Genomic DNA, 22,850 nt, shown 5'->3' with positions numbered 1-22,850 from the left:
GATATAAAAATGTGTGCTGTTTATTAAAGTTAGTAAATTGTTACCATCGACTTTTTCAGTTTTCAATACAGGTAAATTGAGTGCTGATACAGAAGCATCTAGACTTCCTGACAGACCTTCTCTTGCAAAGCAATTCTAGGTTTTTGTTTAATAAACTAGTTGTCAAATTTGTAGAAAGTGAATAGATCGCTTCAATACAAGTAAAGTATGTTTATCGCTTCGGAGACCGAACAGTGATTTAATTACACACGGATGTGTTAATAACATAAGGTTGGTCGGCGTAAAAGCCGTCGGGAGACCGCGGCAAGAAACGAGTCGGTTTGTCCAATGATCCCCAACCCTTGGCTCGGTAAGATCTTCCGTAAGTTCCGGCGCCGCAATCCAATCAATGTCTGGTGAACCAAATCAAACACCCCCGCCCCACACGACAACCCGCGCGCCGTGAGGCGACCCGCATTTATTGGGGGTAACATTTCACCGGGGGGAGCGATCGTCTTTCGTCCACACTTGCAAACATGCAAGGAAAGGGGTACAGCGGACGCCGATAAGTAATAGGACAGCTTTATTACCTACCGTGCTATATATAATGAAAGTATTGCAGCTGTTTTGTAGAACAAACTTCAAAAAATTCATGGGTGCTGCAGAAAGATAACATGATTCGAAGGTATGGCCTAGGAAACGTTTTCCAGAAGGACCTACAACCTGAGAACGAGGAGAGCTGACCCCACCATGCAGCAGTCTACAAAGACATTAAAAACATTTGTTTTTTTACCATTTGAGTATAATATTGCTAAGACTAGTTTCGGAAGATACAGATGCTTCCATCTAAGGCTTAAAATGTAAGTGAAAAAATAATGAACAGTTAATATTCTAACCCGTAGATGGAAGCATCTGTAGCTTCAAAACTAGTCGTAACAATATAATATTGTTCTTACTTAAGTGATAAAAAAACAAGCGTTTTTTTTAAATTAAAATTAAATCGAGTGAATGTCAGTTTTTCCAACAAAAATAAGAAAAAAAAGGAAACGAAACATAATTTACTGTCACAAGTCTAAAATCTAAACTGAGATCAATGTTTTACTAGCATACATTAATTTGGCAACGTGTCTGAAACAAGTAGACTATTCCGTAAATATCGTTTATACTCTTAACTCGTTAATTTGGAAGCTTTTGTGTTATTTGGTGTATTTTTTGAGTGTAATCTTTTCATTTTACTCAATCATTCGTCTTTTGAAGGCATTTAATAATAAAATTACAATCTTTTACAAAATAAAATTCGTTTTCAATTTATCTCCAGTACGTATAATTTTTCATTTTACGTGAAGTTCTACAAAATCAATCATCATTATCTCAATTGACTTGAGGTTTTTTATTTTAATATCGCAATTTAGTATATTTTATTCTCAGTTTTAAAATGACAAAGTTAGATGAAATATTCTGTATTAAAATTTAATTTAAATATCGTTAATGTATTAATCATAAGTAAAATTTAAATTGTTTTTATTCAAATAATGGAATCCTCGATTTTAAGCAAAAATAATTTTAATTAGTAGTAAAACTACTAGTATCGGGAGATACCTGAAAATTTCATCATTTTTAGAAATGAGAAAGTACAATAAATTAACCAAAAGAAAACCTGTCAACGTATATGTTTAAAATTATACTATAACATAATATAATATAATAATATAATATAACATATTTAAAAAAAAAAAACTAATCGTAAAAATAATAATTTAATCCAATTTTTATACCAACACAATTTTATTCCATTCAATATGATAGGTACCTACTAAAAAAGCTTTTATCTTTGGCAATGGCTCTTTTTTGTTCAAATAATAATAAATAACATTTTGACAGGTTTCATCCATCATTTTATTGATAATTCAATTTGGAACTGATATAATAAATGATAAAATTGTCAGTTTGGTAAATAACGGATCAAAATCAGTTTTGAAACACTTTAAGAGTATAAATAAGGATTAATTTATGTGAAAATATTCATAATTATAACATTTTGTTGACCAAAATAAATGAAGTGTGATAAATCATGCATTTTTCATATTTATTTCATCAGCAGAAGAAAAATAATTTCCTTAAATAAGTAGGACCGATATAAAATATAAATTTATACAACCTTAAATTTAATTCTTTTCATGCGATAAATATCTATTTTATATGAAAAATACGACAAAATTAGCTGTGAATTAAAAGAAAATGATCTGAAAGAATACATTAATTTTGAATTTTGTTATAAATTGACAAAAAGTTATTAAAAAGCGTCTTGTTTCTCTCATACAAAAAAAAATACGAGGACTCCTCTTTCGATTTAATTAAATTTTTGGAGAACTGCCAGCTGAGCGTTGAGGGAAAATTTCTCCTCCGCCCTTCCTTATACTCAAATTTCATCCTAAATAAAAACTCTCAAATTATAAAAAAATCCTTAATTCGCAAATCGGATGATTAAATCCGAAGGTATTAAAAATTATTTACATCTCGAAAGTAATATCGCTTTCGCGAGTTCGGGAATGGGTGGCTTGGATGGCTGCCATGGCCCCCCAGCGATGGTTCGGTACATAATAAATCTCAACAACTTACGGCCAATAGCTAGCGCAGCCATTCCGGTTACATGAAATCGAAGTTGCTCCGATGCAATTGCAGGCGGAAACTTAGTGTTGTCAATTCCACGAGTAAATTTGTTTCAAGGTGGTGGAACGGAGACAACGCCTCGTGTCCTAATGAAAATACATCGTTGCAATATTTTGTTTATACACGCAATATTGTTTACAATCGCTGTTTGTTGTATGATGTATGTTAACACTTACATAGAAAAGGAACTATTTACACACTCACTCACACACACACACACACACACACACACACACACACACACACACACACTCACCCCAACCAACATTACTTTCATAAGAATAACATTATCGGTGGATTTTTGTAATTAGCTGTAGATTTGTTAATTCTTGTTGTATATTGTTTTGTAGTGGCTGTAAAAATCCCAAATAAATACGTATCGTCCGTTTTGGAAAAAAGCGTTACCGTAGCGTTTGAATGTACCATTTAATTTAAGGCTTTATTCCGCTTACCTATTTTATTAACAATATTAATATTTATTGATTCTGAGTTTAATTTGTAGAATTCCATTTTAATTTATGCGTTAATTCTTAAATCAAACACAGTTTTTTTAAGTCTATTAAGTTGTATTTTATTGTTTTAAAAGAATACAAACATTAATATTCTGACAATTGTTTCACCTAGTAATAGCATTTTTAAACAGAAGTGAAGATTATATATAGACGATCCTTATATAGCTTTACAATTCTAGGTAGGTACTTAAGTAATCGTCTAAGTGAATATAAGCTATATAAGGACCGTCGGTCCATTTAATCTTCACATTCGTTTAAAAATGCTGTAACTAGGTGAAACAATTGTCACAATTCTATTTTTTTTATTTTTTTAAACAATAAAATAAAGTAGTAGGCTCTAAAAATCTATGTTTGATATAACAATTAATACATAAATATAAATATTGATTATTAACACTCTCCTTAACATTCATCGTTCACATTGCGTAACACTACTTTTAAAATCACTTATTCGTGACCACAGGTTTTGGAATAATCATTTCATCATCAGGTAATTAAAATAAAATTATTACGGTTGGACATTTGTACAATAACAAAATATTGAAAGAGAGAAAGAAGACAAATGAATCACAATGGGAATATTTTTTAAAGTGGACTCGAAGTTAAATTTAGTTGGTAATTAATTATTTAGAGTATTATATTACAATAACACGAAGGTGCAATGCAATCAATATACACAATATATTATTTATTATATCGGATAGTGGATAATTCACCCAGCGGATGAGATGTCAATATTATAGTTGTCTCAACTTGATTTGAAACATCAATCGTTCATTTTTATACGAAAGAAGATAAAATCCCACAGAGCAAATGATAATTCCCTAATAAACCCAGATATAGAGTTAAACTTATCTACACAACTATGTTAATGTGTTAACTTTTTTTAGAAAAGACCAACAAATGTATAAAAATGAAAACAAAAGTGTAGAAAAATAAAAGTAGAAAGATTAACACTGATAATAGGAAAAGTAAATATTATATAATTACTGTTTTCCTCAGTAATTAAATAATATTTACTTATATATAATGTTTAATTATATAATGTTTACGGAGGTTGTTTGTACCTCAAAAAAAAGTTGGTTAGAGAAAATATATCTTTACACTGTTTCATACAAAAAATGTCTAATCATCTTTGATTAGGTTTGAAATAAGATATTTTACATAATATGCTCTTATTTTCTCTCGTCAAGAGATATGCTTGTATTAAAATACATAGGCTTTGTATATAAAATTTTACCTTTGATTATCTACTTAAAATACTAATGTTTCCATAACAAAGAGATGCGAAAGACTTTATAAATAAATTGCCTCTAAATGGTAATTTTAAGAGAGGAATGAAAATTCTCTATAAAATTTTAAACATTATCTAAATAATTTACGTGGGAACATATAAAAATACGTCAGTTTAAAATGGATTATCGAAAAAGTGTATCTTTTCCTTCGAGCTTTGGATTTCCGACTCTCGATCAATATGACCCTTTAGTATTTGGTTTTAGTACAAAAACTGATATAAATTGCTTTGAAATTGAAAACGCTTGAAATTTTAAGGGGGCATTCCAATTGACTTTGAACTTTTAAAGCTTAAGGTAGTTTTATGGATAAATTAAGAGCATTCGTTACCGAGGTGATGGGCGTGAGAGATATACAGTGTCTGGGGATATAACGTGAGATATATCTACAAGGAAAATACGTTAAAATATCCATTATCCGCTTTCTGAATGCAAATTATTTTTTCCTATTCGTTTTCTACCTAAATAGAATTCAACGAAAGAAAACCTTATTTTCTCTCACTTTAAACAACACATTTAATGGTTTTTTGTGTAAAATTCAAAATTTTATAGATATTATATGAAATCGGCAAGCGGAAACGCGTTTAATTTTCGATTTAAGTTAAAGAATACTAATATGATTTTTTTATAAACCACTCAAAAACAGTAAAACAAAACTGTGCGGTTAATACTTTATTCAAAAATTTTAAAGAAAAACTTAAATGTAATTGACAATTTCAAAAATACGCCTTGTACGATTTTTTTGGTATATTTATTTGTACTTGAACATAATTCATTAATATTTCGCTTTAATAGAAATATATTTGTAACGACAATTTCACGGAAAAAGATGTTTTTTAATGTGAAATGTTTTTTCGCAAATCGTGAGAATACCTCTGTATAAAATTTTGTACGTATATTTTATACTACCAGTTCAACGCTACGCCACATAAAAAAAATACAGCGTGCTATTTTTCATGCATACTTAATGGGTATATTATTGTACAAAGATAACATCCGTTTGTAAATATATACAAGAAAAACAAACAATATAGATAAACTAGAAATGCTGGGTTCGGTATAATATTTCAACTGCAATGTGGAAAGTTAGAGCTGAAATGTAAAAACAATACTATTTAAGTGAATGTATTTCCCCTCCGTGGGTCGATCTAGCTATCAGTATGTAATGATGGCGGCAGTACGTTTTTGAAGCGCCTCTTTGAGTTTCCATTTTGTTTGCCAAATGGCTATCGGATTTCTCTAACTAAAATATATATGGCCGGAATGGTAAAGGGAAACTAGCTACTAGAAGGGGTCGGTCGACACAGCTACGTTACATACTATTATTATATATCAACTTTTCAGACATGTTATATTATTATTAATAAATTATTAAGGTCAATATAGGTTTGTCAAACAACTTTTTAATGTCATATTATTATTTAACTTATTATGAAGCTCAATTTTAGGATTGCGTATACAATATCCATTTTTCATGTGATCGATTATTTCCAACATGCAACATTTTCAATATATGTTAAATGTGATGACGGTTTCATCAACTACAAATTAAAAATAATAACACTTAAAGTGATAAAACAAACATATTCATTTCTCATTTTGTAGTTACATTTTCCTTTACCTTAATGGAGTATAAAAAGTGAACATTAGTAAGAAGGTCATTAAATATATTCTTCATTCATTTCAAACGTTATATATTTGTTTATGTACATATGTATGCATGTAATAAATTTGAATATATTTATGTATATATCTTAAAATATATATATACAGTGATCATAAAACAAATTTAAATGGATGGTTAAAGCGTTTTCAGTTTTAGTTTTATTTGGTTGTTTTTACTTAGAATTTTTAAAAATCATTTGTTACATTTCACGTGTTTCGATGCATTCTGTATCATTTTCAAACACCGTTTCATTTTCACAAATGATGCCAAATACGTGCCACCGTAGATTTTAGGAAATAATGGTGTTTACCAAGTAATATTTAAAATAAAAATGGATAGAATTCATCACAAAGTGACTCCCGAATCAATTTACGATAATTATAACGTTTGTGCTTTAGAGACTGATAAAACAAAATAAAATATTTAAGGGTTCAAGATTTGAATTTTATCGAAGACTTTTAAATTATTCGTCTGGTTATCTCTCTTGAACGTTTCATAATGCGAGCTTTTTACGGTCGATAATATACTTTCGTTTATTTGACATCAGGTTAGTAGAATAGCACGGGGCAATTTAAAATGAAAACCCGTTGAGAATTCATAAACCGCGACATCATATCGGGAAAGAAGACGATATTATGTAAAGGGTGTATTACGAACGCGTTAACTACGCAGTGTAGCTTAAATTTACTTTGCGACTTTTATATCTAATGACTTTTTGAAATCTATAATCGATCCATATCGACAGGAGAAAAAAATTGCTCATAAAAAGGGTACTTGTTTTTAACCGAATAGACTTGAAGTTATTTTTTTTCAAAGCCAAATATCTAATGACTTTTTGAAATCTATAATCGATCCATATCGACAGGAGAAAAAAGTTGCTCATAAAAAGGGTACTTGTTTTTAACCGAATAGACTTGAAGTTATTTTTTTAAAGCCAAATCGTTGGATCGACACATTGGTTCTTAAATTGACGATGATATAGATAGAAACATATTTCATCATGGATAATATAAAGATAAAAGGAGGGTAAAATTTGTATTGGTTGAGCTTTTTTCTAACTCAATATAAAAGTCATAAGTTAAAAATATTGATACATAAAATATCATTGATTCTAACATCAATTTTTGGCTGCCGCTAATTCAAAAATTGTTGAAAAGTTGTGGTTTACTAATATTTTGCAAGACAATGAAACTTGAAAATTATTTATTTTTAATAACATCGAAAACAACACATATCTACGAAATCAAAGTGACAAATACAAACAGGTTGACAAAAAAAGTAAAGATTGCAATTTTTTTATTCTTTCTCATAATCGAGAGTTAAAGATTTTACGTTCTTTCTCCAATTTTTTAAATATATTTTTTTCGGAAATAATTTAATTTATTCACAAAAATTAATAACTCAGAACAAATAGAAAAAACATGTTAAGATAATCGATACTACACATCAATATTTAGGTGCCATTAGCATTATAGACACCTGAAGTTAAAAGAACCTTAAACTGACTTCTTATTTTGTACCCAAATTATAAAACGTAAAATACTTCCAGAATAAGCTTCTATATTCTTGTTCCAGAAATAATAAAAATAAATTAATTGATATTTTTCTTTATAATATTGATTTATAATGACGCCACTTAAGTTTGATAAAAATTATGCTGCTTATTGAGTCTAAATTGTCTATCTATATTTCAAGTCAGTAGTAAATCTCTACTGAATCCCTTATAGAGAAGCAGTGAACTACTGAGAATAATAAATAAACGTTGAACCGCCTTCTTTTTGGACGAAGCGCAAAAGTTTCCATTTTACTTTCCGTCTTTCTACTCGTATATAAGTGGCTGATAAGACTTACCAACTTCTATCGGATTGGTTCAAGAGCCAGTTATGCACTTTATTTTGCATTATAACAGAAGAGATGCAGCGCCAAGTGATGTAGATAGGCGAAATGGACCAAATATTTATTCCAAATAAATATTTTCAGTTTTAATATTATACTTTGGCTAACCTACAAATACTATATGAACAGGTTTCAACTAACAAAAATATGTAAGAAAGGTTATCGGCATAAATTTGTTTCAATTATATTTTATTTATTGTTTCGGCATTAACTTTGTGGTAAGACATGTTACAATAATTAAAGAAAACACTTCGTTTTTTACCACTTGAGTTTAATTATAGACTACATGTTTCAGAAGCTAAACTTCCATCATTCAGGTCTGTATAATAACTAAAATATAAAATATAAAATTGTTCTATAAATAAGGATAGGGGGAAAGTAAGGGGAAGGGGTTAGTCAAGGAACGGAGTTTGAAAACAAAGGAAAAATTGAAAGCAATGGCGAAGAATTTTGAAACAATATATTATTTAATAAATTATTATTAGAATTCAGGTTTTTTTGTATTTCTAAATTTTCAAGATAATTCATAATTTGGCCTTTATATGGAACATTTTATATACATTTTATATACATTTTATATACAAACACTTTATATACATTAAGAGCAAGTACCTTCTGTCATAGCAACAGTGTTTCGTATACTCCTGACATAATTAATATTTATTTGAGTAAAAAGTAATCATCAGGAATCTTGAAAAGTGAATTAATACAAAGTACTGTATTGTGTATCTTAATAATAAAGTGGTTGTTCGAATGGTTCGTTTTAAATACTGTTTTTTCAAATTTTTTTATCTTTAAAACCGAAACAAATTTTATTGTTGTAAATCAATATTTTGTTTAAAATATCTGCAGATGTCTCACTACTAGCTTATCGAAGTGTTAATGTATATATTATTGACATTTAATCGAGATATCAACCTTTCGAATAACAGTTAGCCAAGCTCACAATCAAGTATTTACTTCATAAAATTACCAACAGAGACCGCTTAGTTGTAAGTTGTTTACCAGTAAAATCTCTTATAGTAAATAAATATTAATAATAACAATGTCAACCCGAGCATCTTCTGAATCCAAATTGTTCGAGTATATTGACAAAAAGTTTTTAGAATACAAAAAAGATGAAGAAGATTTAATAAAAAGAATTAGTACTGAAATGAAAAAAATTATAAAAAACGAGTTGACTGAATTGAGCAAATCTGTTGATTTCTGCTCCAAAAAAATTGATGAATATGAACAATCGAGAATAAAAATGGATTCCAAATTGAAAGAAACTCAAAAAGAAGTTAGAGAACTAAAATCGAAAATAAATCAAATTGAACAAAATACGCTTGAAACAACAATTGAAGTTCAAGGAATAGCTATAAAAAAAATGAAAACCCCAAATCTGCGGTCAAGATTTTATTAAATAAACTTGACTGTAGTGATATATCAAACGACTATAACCTTATTAACATATACTCTAACCCCACCAAGAAAACGGTTACTGTCAAATTTAATACAAAGGAGGCTAAGGATAAGGTGATGAGTCAAAAAAAAATTAAGGGGAATATTTCGTCAAAAGATTTAAGCATTTCTGACTCTTTGGATAAAATTTACATCAACGAGAAATTAACGACCACCAATAAACATCTACTCTGGTTGGCAAAAACCACTAAACCCCTTGGATACAAAAATGTCTGGACGAAGAACGGCAACGTCCTTATCAGGAAAACTTCAGACTCGCCCATTCTATACATTAAGGACCCCAACGATATCCCGCTTCACTGAGGACAAAACATAATTTCTCATCTACATCGGAACCCGCCACTGCGATGCAGCATCACAACCACATTCGGACAGAAATATGTGACGATCTTCAGCAACTCAATGCATACTTACAAGGAAACAGCTTCAACATCATGAATTTCAATATAAGAGGAATAAGAAAAATTTTTGATGAATTTTGTATCCTTTTAAATGCGATTAAAACTCAACAAACAATTTTAATACTCACTGAAACGCAACTGAGGGATTGTACCCCTTTCTGTATTCCCGGATATTCATTTTTTTCAGTGCCCTCGAAACATACATCGCACGATGGTATTTCCATATTCTATAATACTCATTCTATTTCTAATATTAATTTAACTGCATTAGATTCAAACTACTCAAACTCAATAAGCATAAGTTTCACTATGAATGAAAAAACATATTTAATAATTGCCATATACCGCTCTCCTTCACTAGATATAAAATCTTTTATTTCTGAATTGAAATTGATAATAGAGGAGGTTAATAAAAAAAATATTGATTTTTCTTTTATTGCTGGAGATATCAATATAAATATTTTGAATTCTATTTTAAGTCCGTTAGCTAATGAGTACCTAAATCTTCTATACACAGCAGGCTATTTATCATATATAAACACCTCTACCCGGCCAAACATACTCACTAACTCATGCATTGATCATATATTTCTAAAAACTAACCAATCCTATCTCCCAAAATCTGCTATACTCAAAATCGACTTAACTGACCACTACCCTACTTTTTACTGCCATAAAATGTTTAAGTCTAAAAACCCATCTATATCTAACGACCAACAAATAAAAAAATTTAAAATTAATTATCAAACATTAACTGATTCTCTACAATATGAAACGTGGAATTCCGTGTTTTTACAACACGATCCTAACCTTTCTCTTAACATTTTTTACGAAATATTGAATAAACACATTGAGAACAGTAGCCAACTAATACCAATACCAAAAAGTAAACACAAAAAAATTAAACCTTGGATAACCCGTGGACTAATAATTTGTATTCAACATAGAAATAAACTATATAAAATGTATAAAAATCATGAAAGTTTTTGTTTGACTAATCACAAGCCTATTAATGAAAACAAACGTAAAGAATATATCATTTACCGTAATTTTGTAAATATTCTAATAAAAAAATGCAAGAAAGATTACTATTCAAATCAATTACTAAATTCGAACTCAGATTGTAAAAAAACATGGAATGTGATTAATGAAATTACAAATAGGAAACAAAGTGAACATATTTTTCCGCAAAAGCTAGTAACTGATGATAACATTATTATTACTGATAGAGAAGAAATAGCAAACAATTTCAATGATTTTTTCACCAACATTGCATCAACGCTCATAGATAATAATCCTTCCCTTAAAACACGTTTAAATGATTCTTCACATTCTCCTCGCATTCTCACACAAAGCCATCTGAATCCTAATTTTGAACTTTCTCACTTTAAGCGTATAACAGAAGCTGAAATATCAAAATATATTGACGAACTTAATATTAACACTGCTAACGGGCCAGATGAACAAAGCAGTACAACAATTAAGTCTATTAAGATATTTATAATACCACCTTTACTTTATATTTTTAATGAATGTCTCGCAAAAGGGATATTTCCTAACCAATTCAAGATATGTAATCTAGTACCAATTCACAAAGCTGGGTCCTCAAGTAAAACTGATAATTACCGACCAATTACTTTAATCTCGCAACTAGCTAAAATCCTAGAAAAATGTATTAAAAACCAAATGATATTTTTTCTGGAATCTTCCGATCTTCTATCTCATAACCAATTTGGTTTCCGATCTAGTTATAGCGCAGAAGATGCGATTTACAACCTTACAAAATGCATTTACTCTAGTTTAGACTCAAATAAGAAATGCCTTACAATATTTTTAGATCTTAAAAAAGCATTTGACACAGTTAACCATGGAATTTTACTAAAAAAACTTTGTAAAATTGGTATTAAAAATGATTGTCTATTGTTTTTTGAAAATTACTTAGTAAATCGACTTCAAAGCACCAAGATTGGACCAACTATAAGTAAGGCTAACACTGTGATACACGGAGTTCCACAAGGAACAGTGCTCGGTCCTTTATTGTTTCTAATTTATATTAACAATCTTTGTAATATCGATGTACCTGGTAAACTGTTCTCCTACGCTGATGATACCGCAATAATTGTACAAGGTAAATCCTGGGAAGAGACAGCCAGCAAAGCCAACAAATGTATAACAGTAATCAAAGAGTGGCTAGATCGGAACCTCCTTTCTCTTAATTGTGAAAAAACTTTATTCATACCTTTTTACAATTCTTACTCGTCAGCCCCTTCATCGAATCTTAACATCATGTTTCATAACAAAAATTGTAACCTCGACATATGTAATAACTGTGTAAAAATGAAATCTGAAAAGTCGACAAAATATTTGGGTCTAACAATAGATTGTCAACTCAAATGGAACCAGCACATAGAAAAAATTGTGAACAAACTTAGGTATCTGACATATATTTTTAAACGTTTGTCTAGTTATGTCCATCCTAACACCAACAAAATGGTCTATCATGCACTTGTACAGTCTTCTCTTTGTTATGGAATAATTGGATGGGGGGGAGCATTCAATATTCATTTAAAGCCTTTAGAAACAGTCCAAAAACTTATTATTAAAATCATGCTTAAAAAAAATTCTACTTTTCCTTCCAACCAATTATTTCAGGAAGCCGAACTTTTGGAGCTACGAGAAATCTATTGCCAACAGTGTCTAAAATATGTTTATTTGCGCCAACATTTATTTCCTAAAAATAATAATAGATCTAGCCAACGAATTAATAATTTATTAGAAATACCTTTTTGTAAATCCAGACTTGCGCAAAGACACTCATTTTTCATAGCTCCAAAACTGTTCAACTTATTCCACAAAGACTATTTGTTAGATGTTAATTCCCTAAGTTCGTGTAAATTAAAAAATTTGCTTAGATTATTTATAAAAGAGACAGATTTAAGTTCCTTTTTCAATTAGAACATGATCGCTAGCTTTTTACTTTTTTACTTTGTCATCTTTTTTATGTTTAAGTTTTAATTAAAAAAAAAATAAAATAAAAAATTGCTCACTGAGAGTCAAGTATTTTTATTTTTATTTTTTTTTGTATTTAATTTAAGTTTTTTGTATTTTGTATTAACTAATTATACTTAGAAACCTATACCCTTATACCCTGTACTATGACTATTTATTTTGTATACCCACACACAGGCCATGCCTTTGTGGGATCTTTTTTTGTATTTATTTTTATTTTTTATAAATATTTTTTGTTTTTGAATTTATGTAATGCAAAAGAATTTTAAATAAAGAAAAAAAAAAAAAAAAAAAAACAAGGTGTAATAATTTTAATTTATGGGAGTGAAATGAGTGATTAGTATCTATTATATGATTTGCAAATTCCGAAAAATAATTACTAACAAGACCGCTTTGATGTTCTTTAATTCTAATCTTTAAATTTCTCGCAGTTAAAATTGCGAGAAATTTAAAGATTAGAATTAAAGAACATCAAAGCGGTCTTGTTAGTAATTATTTTTCGGAATTTGCAAATCATATAATAGATACTAATCACTCATTTCACTCCCATAAATTAAAATTATTACACCTTGTTCCATATAAAGGCCAAATTATGAATTATCTTGAAAATTTAGAAATACAAAAAAACCTGAATTCTAATAATAATTTATTAAATAATATATTGTTTCAAAATTCTTCGCCATTGCTTTCAATTTTTCCTTTGTTTTCAAACTCCGTTCCTTGACTAACCCCTTCCCCTTACTTTCCCCCTATCCTTATTTATAGAACAATTTTATATTTTATATTTTAGTTATTATACAGACCTGAATGATGGAAGTTTAGCTTCTGAAACATGTAGTCTATAATTAAACTCAAGTGGTAAAAAACGAAGTGTTTTCTTTAATTATTGTTTCAATTATAACAAATTTTAATAAACATCGATGTTTAATTTGCAATAACAACCCAACATTGAGTTAAGTCAATATAATGCTTTATTCACTAAGTTGCAAAAGCTCTAAACCCAAATAATACAGGTATATGGTTTAATCGTTATTATTTTCAAAGATAAACTATGGTAACGATTCATTAATCAACACTTATTTGGGAAGAAGATTGGGATTTAGTATTTTAAAACTGGGACGCCAATTAAGTTGTCAAGCGTCTACCTAACTACACCACGGTGGCTGTTATTTGGGTTAAGGGTTTGTTAAAAAGTTGTGGTTTACCAATATTTTGCAAGACGAAATGAAATGAAAAGCGAAAATGATGAAATAAATATTTTTTCAAAATTGTCTCAAAAATACGAATAACGGAACAAGTTTGAGCCTTTATATTCTTGGGGTGTATTGAAACTCAACGTTTTTATTATTAGAATATAAATGTGACCTTAATGAATATATTATATTAATATCACAATTACGATAAGAAATTAAGAGAGCGCGGATGTCGGTAATCGTAAAATACATTTTGTTTATTCTTAATGGTAGTTTGTCTAGTTTTGAGCTTATTAACATCTATTATAGAAGTTTATTAAGTCTACTTGCATGTTTACACGAATCTACTAAAACCCTTTTCCATACCAAATCGTATTTACGAAATGATACTTTTCGATTGATATTCAGAATTGAAATCCTATATTGATATTCTGGCTCTACTTACAAGCTAACTAGTATTTCTATTTCATACGAAGTTGGTAATCGGATATCGCATGGCAGAGGGACGAAAGAGAGAATTGAAAAAGCTGATTGCTAACAGATCAAATTCATAGTGACTGCGCAGAACAATGCCGCTGGCTGCAATGACTAAATTACTTTTCTCTCAAATTTCTTATTATATTGAGAAAAAAATAACACCAAGGGTGGTAAAAGAATTTTTATTGTTTTCGATTGCATTATTGTTTTAATGATATTCAATATTTTTAGTTCTTCATAAGCATTATGAAACATAATTTTTGTGAAAATAATGCTTTATATTTTTTTATTATTCGTTTAGCTATACTGAGCCACCATAACGCGTTGCCTTATACAGCAAAAAAAAACATAAAAAAAAACAATATTTTTGTCTGCGACCGTTATGTAATGGTTAGCGTGCCTAGCTTCTGTACTGGAGGTCCCGGGCTCGATACCCAGGGGGGAGGGGTGAAAATAAATATCAGTGATTTTACAATCTAATCTTTACTTAATATTACCATGTACTGGTCCCTGAAGCACAACGATCAAGAACGGGCTAGAAGAAGAATTATCAATATCGAAAAAGTATAAGAACTTATTGGAACAAATATTGTGTATTTTTAGAAATTTTTATTAGTAAATAATATTGATATTACTTTAAGAATGGATAACATTTGTTGTGAAATTTAAAAATCATTTTATCTTCTGATAAAATATGAAATATATTAAGAAATATACTCCACATTTTAAATACGTATATTGTGTTTTTAAAATACAGATAATTTAAAAAAATATATAGGAAGCTATTAACAAACAAAATAAAAAAGGGAAGCTATTTGGTACAAAACGTTGTAAAGCAAACAGTTCCGTACACATTTTGCCAGTTTATGTTGGCGTATAAATTTGAGAACGCATTCCAAACATTCAAGAGTAATCTATTCTATCGCTATGAACACTGAAATTCAATTTATGGTCCTGAAACCGATACGACTACTGAAATGCGAGAGACAGGTGCAAATTATTTATGGATGAAAGGTTTTACTATCAGTAATGTGCCAATCTGATTTCTTAATGTTATCGCGGTTGATGTAGGAATAAACGGATACGATCATAGAGATTGAAGAATTTTTCGAAAATGATTTAAAATTGCAAACGTAATTTAAATTCATGGTAAACATAAAAATGTTTCGAAGATTATACAATATGTAGTTGTTTTTTTTATAAATTATGACTTATTTTTTAAATTCTGATTTTTAAATAAACCACAAAACCTCTTACACATAGGAGTAGAAAGAGAGAATATAATGCTACACCAATCTGTGTTTTAAAACAATCTTCACTTCTTCCAAATTCATATGTCTCCTCATACATAGCCGCCGATTATTCTGACTTCTATCCTGGGCGCTTTCAAGCATTACAAAAATCATGCCAAGTTTAATTTAAAACGGATAAATTTTTCCACAAAGTGACTGCCAAATCGATTATTGTAATTGATTAATAAAACCGTCCATTTTTTCTCCACTCCTTTTCCTCTAAAACTTAAGTCATCTCCATCGAATATTCTTCTAAATTTAAGAATTCAGAGAGGAAACATTATTTTGCCATTCTCCATTCAAGTCAACGCCGCACCAATCCTTTGAAGAGCCCTCTGCACCATTGGTTGCAGATAGGGGGAAAATAATTTATTTTGAAATATTCGAGAGATTTTATTTTATAAAAAAAATATATATATATTTGAAAAGGTTGACTCAAGAGCTTCAGATACGGCGACTAACATTATCTCTCAGTATTTTTAGATCCACGATTCCTACATTTTTATGACTCATAATGTGTTTTGATGACTTCTGGTGAAATTGCGTACTGATTGCTCTGTTTTTTGTTTCTATAATAAAATACCCATCATTAATTTTTATAGCAACACTGTTATCGCGGGAATTATATATGTGATCGTGAAGTAAATTTAAATAAACTTTATGTTTGCACATTTTAAAAGTTTAAGTACACTTGTATAATTGTACACTAAGGTAACGCAGGTATTGATTATTTTAATTAAATGTCGAAATATTTTATAATACAGTGACACAAAAATATCGGATATAAAATAACTGGTGTAAAATTATAACACATTATTAATTGTGAATACGACATTCGCATTAAAGTCAAATTCTTCATATATAAATACAAATACAAAAATTATAAATATTTCTACATACTCCACGCGTTACGTGTATCAGTCCAGCCAAATGGAAAGTAAATAAAAAAGATCATTAAGATTTTAATTAAATTATATTTTACAATGCTTGCTGAGGAATATGAAAAATCGTTATTGAAAAATTCAATCGATAACATTAAAAATAGCACAAGACAATTTAAAAACCACGATTTTTGCTGTGTTGTTGTTACTTTAAACAGTTTTGTCAAAATTTAAAACAATTAGTGTGTAACAATTATTCTATACACAAAAAGAAAAAAAAAACAAAAATCTGAAAATATTTTTAAATTTTGATGTTTTTACTGCCTCAAATTTTTACGAATCATATAAATTAGATAAGTATGAATTATTTTTATTTTATGCATCCAATTTTTTTTAAGTGTTGATTTTTAAATGTTTTTGTTACAATGGCAATGGTGTTGATGGGATTAGAAAAATGTTAACATATTTACAAAGGCAGGTGTATGACTTTATAGATTGGCAGCAAATCATAAAAAGTAAGGAGCTGATGCAAGCTAGCTTTCCGTAAGGGCGATTTGTGGCGTCACAAATATCTTTCTCGTGAAAATGTTTTTACTAGCTCCCTTAATGTAGACGAAGTGTAAAATATATGTTTATTTGATTGTTCAAAATATATGTTCAAGTAATTAAATAATAACTTATTATCCAAAATTTCAATTAAGACGTTACAAAATTATCTTAAAACACAGCTCCAATTTTATTTTGCAACAAAGACATTTGAAAGAAAAATGATTGAATTAATGTAACAATTTTTTTTATTGAAAATGAAGATAAATTGTCTTTTATTATTGGAAAACTTTTGAACAATGCTAGAATTGAGTCAGTTTACTTATTTGTTTATTATAAACTCTCAAGGGAAGAAACTGAGCTCGACGGATGTGAGATAAGGTAGTTCACCTGTTGCTGTGATCGATCAATCATTTACTATTGGTTTAGAGAAAAAACGATAAGTAGCGAATTGGCAGAGTGGTAGAGAAAAATAGGAAAACCTCACGCAGGTATCAAAAACATAGTAATTATCCTTTGATAAAATTTAACTAAAGTAATATGATTCGGTTTGCATGCAAAAATGTACGTGTTAATATTTAGTTAAACGAAATTATAAAAAAACATAAACCCTGTGTCATTGTTACAAAGAAACATTAAAATTATTAATATATAGGCACTATAAATCTTTAAAAAATGTATCTATGTTTGGGTTACGATAGATAACATATTTAATATTTGGGTCGTATTTGAATTGGTTGATTTTTTAAAATTCAATGAAATGATTGTTGTTTACAAAAGTTATTGTAAATACAAACTCAAATTAAATATATCATAAGAAGAATAACAAAATAGAACAACTTCATGTTGATTTTAGTTATTTTTTTATAAAATAAATATTTTGTGTATTTTTTCCTTTCAAATAAAAAAAAAACACAGATAAATAAAACAATCCTTAAATATACAATGTTGCAAACGACTGATATAACAAGAGTTGAGACAATATTAAACAAAATAGTGTAAAAGGAAATGATTATGACTCTTAGATAAAAATAAATTAAAATCCATAATATCTTAATATTTCACATCGACCACTAAAAAAGATTGAAAAATTATACTTGCAAATTGAAAAAAATTAACCGTTATTATCTTATTAATTAGTGCGCATTTTATTCATCCCTAGGGTACTGAATTTTAGATTTCTCATTAATTTATCAATTCTATATCTCGGGGTCACTGGCAATCCAACCCGCAGTATTCCAACACCACCCCAATCGATCCGGTTAAATGTCACGAATATATTTATTTTAGGCCAATAAAATTTTCTCACTGGCCACACTGGCAGCGGGACAGCGATTTAAATTATTCACCCCTTTATTTTTACCCTAATAAATCGGCTGCGTTGAGCGCTGGTTCTGGAATTAAACGAATACGCGGGGTTTCATCAAATTGGCATGCGGAATTATTACGGCGGCCATTCCATTCGTCATTGTATGGCCACTCTTTGGTGCAGTTCAAAGATCGCCTCCAATAGTGACTGCGATGAATATGATTAAATCGAAAGAGGGTGAACAACGTACCTTGAAAACGTACTCTGGACGCAGAGCGACGCAACTTAACGTAATAGAAACAGTAATTGCGTAAAAAGTTATTTTTAATTTTTTTTATTAAATGGTTGATAATAAAACATAACACTTGCATTGAACATTATATTAGATGTTTTGAGAATATATCATTTCAAATATAATGAGGCTTACTCTAAACAGGCCTCTTACAATTGTAAATACGACCTTAAATAGCCACAGTGTAATACTTGTTCAGTAACATTAAAAAAATAATAGGTAAAAATAATTACATTTAATAATCAAATAATTCATAAAATAAATATGATTCTCTATAGTCAACTTACTCTCCAGAGTTTTTGTGAGAAACTTGAATTTGTGGTGAGTCTATTAATTTTTAGAATCTTCGTTTAAATGTAATACGAACGAAAACAATTCTGTAGCATGCAAAAATAATGTGTTCATTGATCAATAAAAAAACTTTAATTGAAAATCTATCATGCAATGAATATAATGAAAACGATATTAATGGATACTAAACGACTTTAATGAGTACTTAATAATATGAAATGACATTAATATTCACTTTTTAAAGGGCTTCATACACAATATGTGGTATGTGCATAACTTTCACAAACTCGTATGGGTATGCGACCACGAGCGATGTATATGTATATTCCTTTTATTCTTCTTTCTTAGTTAGTTTATTTCTTTTTTATCTGTTTTCTTCCATTATCTGTATTTCATCATATATTACACTCATATATTCAAGAATATGGAGCGAGGAACCTTGTTTTATTTAATTAAAAATTAAGTCAGCTCGAACGTAATAAAATAAGAAATGAAGAAAAATGAGATAGTAGTTTGAGTGCTTCAAAACAAATCATAATATGATTTTGCAATCATAAAGCACAAATACAAAAAATGTGTCATAAAATCCAGAAGGCATAAAATCGTTTATCTAAACTAAAACAAACGTCTTTCATAATACTGTTTTTCTATCGCACGATGAAGATTTGCGAATCACAAATAATTTTCGGATTTTATAGCTCACTTATAGCTCCAGATCTGTGGGAAACGAGGACCTATCAGACAGAATCAATTTGGGGCCGATACAAAGCGACAAACAACTTTATTGCCATATTTGTGTCAGGAACGGAATAAACGGTCCGTGCAAATGGCCGTGACAGCGAGCCGTGATGCTTTATGGCGGTCAATCGGGAAATAATTCTGGACCGCGAACCAATTAGGAGCCCCGAGCCCCCATCTCGAGCCCTCGGCATCCCACCCCCTGTGGGGATTTTCCTACAGTATTTAATTTCATTACGCTCCTGCGTAAGATGGTTATCTTCAGTGAAACCGGCTTGTGATGATGTTATTGCCGCAATTTGTACGGGATTTTGTCCCTGAGGCCGAAATGGCCTTACCCGAAATCTATTGAATGCCTGTTATTGACATTTCTTGGAAATTGATAAATTTATTGAAACATTACTTCGATAGGTCGAAATTGACATTATAATTGAATTATCCTCGTTAGTAAATCAAAGGTTTCTATTTCAATGAATATCAAGCAGTTAAGAATGTTTTATTGAGTAATATCCGATACGAAATATTTGTAGATGTATATAGGTATACTAATTTCTCGAGAGATTGAACACCGGTCACATACGATCGAGTATAAAATAACCTATCAGTTTTATGTCTTCTTTTTCATTCGGGTATGTGGGAGTCTTCCAAAAAGTTGAAGCAAAAAAGTTTTGTATCGCAATAATATATATAAAATATAATATATTCGGTAGATTTTTTCCATCCCTCGCCATCGCCCCGGGCGGGAGGACTTGCTGACGAAGGAAAGGAATAAGCTTCGCATTTGGGTGTGTTTCTCCGCATTACTTTTCCAATAATTCATTCGGTTGCTTGATTTACAACGTTTGCCAATTTGAACGGGCCGCCATTTCTCGTCACCGAAAAAGTGCTGCGTAATATTTATGAAATTATACGAAAATGAAAAAAATCGTACTGCGAGAGTAAGCGCGACCGGAGAAAATAAACGACACAAAACGAGATTTCTTTCGGTTGGCTTCGCGAAATATTTTCGATAGGATTTTATTATTATTTCATACTTGATAGCGTTTCATATTTTTAATAGAATCGCCATGAAAAAAATAAATATTAAAATGACCGAGTATCTCCGCAAAGTCTAATTTATTCAGTTTATAATAATTTAGAGCTCAAATGAAATTGACGATAAATTATTTTTCCACGGTGAAAAATCGGTATTACGCACTCAAAGGGGAAAGCAATTATGATTAATAACGAGACTCGCCCTTGTGCAGTTTTGGCTCTTAATTGGAAAGTGACGCAATATTACATACCATGCAAAGCTGTCATCAACAGCGTAATATATTGATTAAATAAAAAAGGGAATTAAAATTGTTTCGGGTTGCGGTCCCGTGGTAAAGTGTCGCGGACAAGTTTCTAGTTAGAGTTTCTCGGTTCGAACCCACTTCACCACAATTTGATACCTACTTCTAATTATGATCCGCTTAGGCTCACAGAAATAGTATGAAATTGAAATATTTGTGTAAATAATAAAAACACAAATATTAATCTTTTAAAAAATAATTTTAATCAAATTTATATTCGTTATTTATACAAAATAAACTGCATGTAAATATAAAAACGAAAATAAAAATTATTCACTAAGGATTTTGTACAGACATTATTAAAAATCTGGCTACAGTCATGAACGGAAAGATTTATTTTAATCAAAATGATAATCTTAGTTGAAAAAGGTAAATAACAATTCAATATGAAGTATTTTTCATACAACTTAAATCGTTAATTTTGTCTTATAGTAAAACGTAAATAAATCACTCACTCCCGTACAGTAAGCAAGCTTGTTTCTGCATTTGCAGAGAAAGCTTCGCTCGAACACACTCTAATGGAAGATTAAAATAAAAAGCTGTTTACTGGTGTAGGTCCACATGTTTCCGAGTTTCACGTAATCCACAATCAGGACGACATTACATAAGGGAAAAGCTTTAGAGTGGGCAAACAAGGGTGTGTCAAATAAAATGAAAGTTTAATTAAGGCTTTACCTGTCGGACAAGTAGTCCGCGGTACTGAAGTCCTCCAGGGTGCGGATCTCTACTTGCACCGCGCTATCTGGAAAGCAAAAATTACACGGTTAAACCGGAAATACACAAAGAATATTCATATAACTGACAGTATAAGGGTTATTTAGTTATGCAAACACTGCTAAATTTTGACTCATTATTCTTCTTTTATGCTTTGTCACAACATTCAGGAAAAAATAGTTTTCGAGAAGGGAATGTGGAAGTCAAGGTAATTTGGTATGTCATCATCGGTCGGAGTGATCATTATATGTCTTGATATATTCACCATCTGGTATTGGTATTGAAAGTTTGAAAACGGTATAAAAAAATGTTTAAAAAAAATACATACTTACTTCTTATATGATAAACAATAATTGAAAACAAAAAATCAAATACAAAAAATTAATAAATTAATATACATAAATATATATATATATATATATATATATATATATATATATATATATATATATATATATATATATATATATATATATATATATATATATATATACATATATAAATAAACCTAAGAATATGAATTTATGATAATATGATAAAAAAATAGGGTTGTAGGAAAATCTTCCAAAAATACGTCATCTGTCACGAAAAACTAGGCACATTAAGAATGACGAATGTTTCCTGGTGAGAATCGAATGCATTTCCGGCAAGACGGACGGAAAACGTTATATGTAACCACTGGGCATTTACAATTGAATCAGATACGGGGTGGCCGCCATTAATCAGGCTTTAGCAGGCCTCGAGTGGGCGATGACAGGGCGGGCGTCGGCGGTGAGGGAGGGGGGGGGGGCACTCAAGTGTCACATTTCAGTGTCAAATGACACCGCAAAAGATTACGGGATTGCAGAGGACGGAGGCTGAATAATTACAGGACACCCAGTTCCATTGTCC

At 29.8% G+C, this 22,850-nt stretch overlaps 1 protein-coding gene across 5 annotated transcripts in view; it reads right to left on the bottom strand.

The window, feature by feature from the left end:
- The window catches only part of LOC148303202 (CUGBP Elav-like family member 1-A), a 243,821-nt gene extending 221,832 nt beyond the window's left edge, over window positions 1-21,989 (bottom strand). For all 5 annotated transcript variants that reach the window (XM_088270303.1, XM_088270304.1, XM_088270305.1 and 2 more), the window contains exon 1: window positions 21,921-21,989. The gene's annotated coding sequence lies outside the window, so the exon portion shown is untranslated. The remainder of the gene's footprint in view (window positions 1-21,920) is intronic.
- Window positions 21,990-22,850: the final 861 nt, after the last annotated feature.

This window comes from Brachycentrus maculatus, unplaced genomic scaffold (genome assembly GCF_059751285.1).
Source record: "Brachycentrus maculatus isolate JH-2025_06_01 unplaced genomic scaffold, ASM5975128v1 h1tg000378l, whole genome shotgun sequence".
In the NCBI taxonomy this organism is placed as follows: domain Eukaryota; kingdom Metazoa; phylum Arthropoda; class Insecta; order Trichoptera; family Brachycentridae; genus Brachycentrus; species Brachycentrus maculatus.
This window is presented reverse-complemented; position numbering and strand designations above follow the sequence as displayed.